Source organism: Lathyrus oleraceus, chromosome 3 (assembly GCF_024323335.1).
Source record: "Lathyrus oleraceus cultivar Zhongwan6 chromosome 3, CAAS_Psat_ZW6_1.0, whole genome shotgun sequence".
NCBI lineage: Eukaryota > Viridiplantae > Streptophyta > Magnoliopsida > Fabales > Fabaceae > Lathyrus > Lathyrus oleraceus.
Genome location: NC_066581.1, coordinates 30,933,894 through 30,939,958, shown reverse-complemented (window position 1 = coordinate 30,939,958; position 6,065 = coordinate 30,933,894).

Genomic DNA, 6,065 nt, shown 5'->3' with positions numbered 1-6,065 from the left:
TTTTTTGCTTGACCAAGAAGCAACCTATCTTGGACACAAAATAACTCACTTGATCTTAGATCAAGTTAAGTTTGGTTTGGATCAAAGAAGGTTAAACCTCTCATTTGTCAAGACCAACCATAAGACATCAACTCATTGGTCAAATGATGAAAAGAATGGGATGAAGATGAAAGGGGGGAAAGAGAATTCAAGTATCAAACTCAATTGACCACATGTGAACCAAGTCATCATCAACAATGCTAAACAGAAAAGAAATGAAGATTACAAGTTAACTAGTCAACCATAATTCTTTGGTATTTTTTGAATTAAAAATAAATGCAAAATAAAATAATCAAAATATGGTCAAACCTCAAATTTAATTCAAATCAACTTCAACAAGTCCAATTAAATTCTCACAGGTCTAACATGGTCAAACAAACTTTGACAAATTTTCTCAACAATTTTAGAAATCAGAAACTATTTTAAAACCATTAAAAATAATAAAAAATAACACAATATGAATTAAAATCTCAAATAAGTCTCAAATCAAATAAGAAATTGATGAGACTATTTTTCATTGGCTTATCATTATCCATAGGTGTTAGGAAAATATTTTTGGATTTTTCAAATATCAGAAAGTAATTAAAAATGAATTAAAACTATTAAAAATCAAATAATTCACAAAAAATATTAAATGAAGTCACAAAAATAATTAAAAATCAAAATATGAAACTAGATTTTTCAAGAAATTTTTTGGCATTGGTCTCATACTTTTGTGACTTCAAAGAAGTTTTTTTATGAATTTTTGAAAATAAAAGGAATTAACTGAAATTAAAAGAAAATAGGAATAATAAAAAAAGCGCAGCCACCAGATCAAACTCATTAATTGACGTGGCATAGATCAAGGGCTCAGAGGCGTGGATGCATGGTAGACTTAAGTCAAGCGCGCAACATAATGCATGAAATCAAGTAATCACAATGGATGGTCAGGATTATAACATTGAGACACAATCCAAGGGCAGGGAAGCAAACACGTGGGGATGGTGGTGGAAACCACCATCTTCTCCGGTGAGATACCAGATTCCGGCCACCACGCGCAGGGAAAAAATTTGTAATGAAAATAAAAAATAAGGACATCAAAATGAAGCTCAGGTGATGTGCATCACCTCTGTGCCCATGGATCTTCCTCATTCTTCCTATTTAGAGAGAAATGTGAGATGGAAGATCATGGTGTGTCAACTGGAAATGCACGAAATGAACAATTGAGACCACCACTGGCCTGCCTCAAGTGTGAGGACTTCAGAAAACCACACAAACCAAAGAAAACTACATTGAATTGCAAGATCTAGATCCAAAAAGTTTGAAGTTCTACCTCTGAAATGGAGCTTCCAAGGCCACGAATTCTTCAAGATCTTGATCTGCTTTTGCTCTGGAGATGTAATGGAGATGATAGGTTAAGGAATTGAGCTTTGAAAATCAACTAATGATGTTGATTTTCAAGCTTGAAAAGAAGAGAAAAATTTGAAAATTCCTTTGGTAATGGTTGGGATTTCAATTCTGCAGCACTTCAGGTCTCCACTAGGTTGTGAAATGAATGAGATTGAGCTCTTATTTATAGCTGAAGAGGGTCGTGAAGCATGGTTAACTCGTGTGCATGGAATTTGAACCTTGGATGCATGGGCACGTGCAAGTGTGTAGCAGGCCCAAGAATGATTGAAACACCTTGTTGATACCTCATGGAAAGGATTTGGACGTGCACAATGAATTGAACAAGCTTGCACATCAAGTTATAACATGAAATGCCAAAATGGGCATAAAGAATGAACTCTTCGAAACTCACACATGGGAAGTCCAAAAAAGTAATGTGAGTAATGCATGGAAAGCGCTTTAAATAAGGAACAAAAGTCATGTTGGGAAAAAATTCATTTGGCATTTAGAAATTAGTGAAAACTGGATGTGAAAGTTTGGGCACAAAACATGTCTAAGTCACCTCTTGAAAATTTTCACCAAAAGCAAGCCTCTTCAAGCCCCTCTGTTTCCATGATGCAAGCTTCAAATGGAAAAACCTCCAACATCAAAGTTGTAGATATTTTCAATATGATAAATTTAGACTCAAATTTTGCATAATTTGGATTTTTCATGAAAACGTTATGGGCATTTGAAAATAGGAACTTTTTTCAACTTCAATGACTTAGGTCCAAGGTGACCTATAATGTTTTGTATTATCACATGTATTTCTTTTAGGATTATGAAATTTTGTCCAACATAACATTTTAATTAGACATCTTAAGTTTTCCAATGCATTTGGTTTCATCTCAAAATCATAAAAATTAAGGAAGTTAGGTTCTTGGGAATTTGACCAAAAATTAGGGTTTTAGTCAAAATGACCTATAATGTTTTGAAATGAATGATGATCTTCCAAGTTTCAAATGGATTTTTGATGAACATGAAAGTTGTTCATATGGTTCTTAGGAACATGTTTTCTCTCGGGGTCATCTTCAGTTGAGAAACACATCACAAGTTGTATCTCAGTGATCCTTAGTTTAGTTAGATGACTTGATTGGTCAACTTTTCAAGGTCAAACTTCCAATATTGATGAATAAATGATTGAGGGGCCTCACATAGGCTCATATATGCATAAAATAATGAATGAAATAACTTCCCTTGATTATAATTGATCATAGGTTGAGGTTGCTTCATGAGCAATGCACGGTCAATGCATAGTTGAATTAGGGTTTCCTTGGGAAACAATCCTCAAGCCCTTTGGGTTATCTTGATCCAATTGGAAAATTGATATACTTGGAAGAAATACATGATGGTTAAGAGCTTTGTGGACCATTTTCATGCTTGTTCTCATCTTCATCTAGCCACTTCATTGAGCTTAGGAGCCTCCTAGGAGCATTGGGGCACATGATCACTTGAGCTTCAAAACAGAAAAGAGTTAGTGACATATTTTTGTGCTTTTGGTTAGTAATAAAATAAGAAAACGCAATAATATACAATGCAAGCATGCTTGGTGGTCTCAAACCACTCGCACAAATCCCAACCCTAGGGTTAAGGAGCCAACCATGCTATGATCCTTGAGGCAATGCACTGAGCAATGATATGATGCCATGAGGGATCTTAGGGCCAAAATTAGGGTCTTACAGATGCCCCTATTTAAGGTCATTCTAGCCGGAGATATGAAGGTTAAAATCTTCGTCTCGACGAGGTAGAATGGGCTTAAATAATAACAAAGAGACGAATTTTGGTCCCTAAGAGACCTCATGATGCAAATGTATGTATGCAGAATAAAAATCTTCATGGTGAATAATTGCCACAAAGGAAAAGAAATCAGGAGAAACTGAAAAAATCCAATAGGAGTAACACACTCACTAAGGAGACAGAGACACTGGGGGAAATAAGGTAAAAATGCGTGAGCAGATCACGACTTAAGAACTTGTTGGGAGACACGAAGGGATTCCACGAAAATAAATCGATGGAAAGACTCGAGCTGACGCAAAGATACATGTATTGGGGAATATGCCAATACAGCAAAACTATCCACAAAGGATATATCGGATAAAATCCGGACTCAGACGGGGATGTCCACAAAGGACTCAGTTGAGGAGGAAACAACGAGATATTACCGGTTACTGGGTAATAAACTCAAAGAGAGACATGTTACCAAAACACCGGTTACTGGGTGAGAGAACAACATGCTCATGGAGAAAGAATATCCAAGACCGATATAAGGGTGAGAGATATCAATCATCCGAAACATATGAGGAGGACCCAAAAGGCACATCTCAACTCAGGAAAATCTAACTCCACGGGGGACAAAACGTCATAATAGGGAGCAGAAGGAAGGAACACCAGGGATACCGGTTACTGGGCACATAATAGGTGACCAACCAGGCGTGAATTGGGATCATATCCAAGACACTCATCATCCGAAAGGAGGGCTGACAAAGCAAACTCGTCTTACAGGATGAACATTCGATTCCACAAGGAAATATGAATCTTACTCGACTGGGGAAGAAAAAGACTTCAACTGAAGAGCGCATGAGATATATTGTCTATTACTGTCATAACGTAGATAACATACTCCCATGGAAGATTATCCACAACCGGTTACTGGGTTAATAAAAGATAAATCGACCAAAAAGAAAGGACATCGGGATACCATTTATTGGGTATAAAATGATGACCAATCAGAAGGAGAAACAATCATTACCAAACAAAGGGTAAATGAAAGATGGCTCGCAAGGGATAAATTTCCTGACAAAGCAATTATCCAAGAGATATATCACCGGTTACTAGGTGGTACACTCAAAAACGAAGGAATATCAATACCGGTTATTGGGTAAAGATAACCAACAAAGAGGGGATTACATCTACCGGTTACTGGGTAGAAAACCACAAAAATAGGGCTTACAACTATCGGCTACTGTGTAGAAGGCCACAAAATCCACTGGGGAAAAGGATGAACAACTACTGGTTACCGAGCAATTGGACAACTAAACCACAGGGAACTGCAGGGGATAACTAGAAAAGTAGTAAGTCTAGGAACAAACTAGAAAGACATGGTCAAACAAGACTCAATCCGATGAGGATATAACTCAGGGGAGTAATTCCCATCCCAATACACACCTGGGGGGAGACTGAAACAATAATCATCCACGAGGACATAACTCAGTGGGGAAGAAAGAATAAAAGATAGACACTTCCTTCCTATGGGGATGACTCTATATGGAGAGATCAGACACAAACATATACTTGGGGAAGAACATTTCACCAATAGTAGGAGATAACAAGCAAAGATATATGGAAAAGAATTCAATTATGAATATCTGAATGTTATGATTATGCATGCATATGCAAGATTTATATATGATTAATGCTGACAAACAAACATATCTAACACAAACAGGTCTGAACACCACGAACGGGCATCCGGCATAACATCTCAACAAGAAGGGCAAAGCCTACAGGAGAACTCAGCTCTGGTGGGGGACGATCGAATCACGGGGAGACATTGATCACAGCTGGGGACAAACAGAGTCACAGCTTCCAACGGAGACTTTCCATCCATTCTCGGGAACGGGTCGCTAAATATTCATAAGATCCGTCGTAGAAGAAACTCTACTGGGGAGCGTACCAAGGAATGATGTGAAATTCCATGGGGAACCAACACCAACCAGATACACGTCAATCAAAACATTCCCTTCTAACCGCTGGAGAGACAAATCGGCTAAGGGGAGAAAAAACAATTTGCTCCGCTGGGGGAAACTGGAAGCATTCTTGAAGGAATTGCCTTGGATGAGGGAATCAGAAATGAATCCTTCGTCAACACGTGACATGCTGGGGATGAAAAGGGGAACAAACCCTTCACCAATCTTTCTGGACTAACTTCATGCTGAGGAAACAACTGAAAGCTGATGAAGAGGAAATAATCATGCCAGAATATGAACCAATGTCTTACCTTTTGGAAATCATACTATCCTTGGGAAAGCACTGAGGACATTCCATTGATCCTTCAGTCTTTGTGAATGTTCATTTTGTTTAAAACAGTTTATAAAAACTTTATTTGTTTAAAACAATGATATTCATCGATTAAAACATGTAAAAATTTGTTAAATAGAAACAAATAAGAGTGCAAAGAATTGGATAAAGGCTTAAATTTATTTAATAGGATGGTAGTCCGCAAATGGCGAGACTCCATGGATCTTTACAAATTTGAAATTGGTGATATACATGGAAAGGGCTTCATTGAACATAATGACCGTTTCTCCACCAACTCTGCATTCACCGTATTTGACGCTTCAATTGACGACGATTGAGCGAGAATCCCTAACAAGTGACAGTTGTAGGGAAAACTCTTGTCAGGATGCAGTTACTTGCCAAATCCCTAATTTTTGCCTAGATTCCCCCAGGGTGAGGTACTCAATCTAGTGGGACATATGTTTATTATTTTTTCATGTCTCTAACTTTTGCCTGGACCGCCCTTTCGGGTTTTCAATCCACCGAGACGCTCATTTTTGCCTAAGCTGCCCTTTCGGGTTTTCAACTTAGCAAGCTATTCTGTTTTTATTTAGGAGAAATAT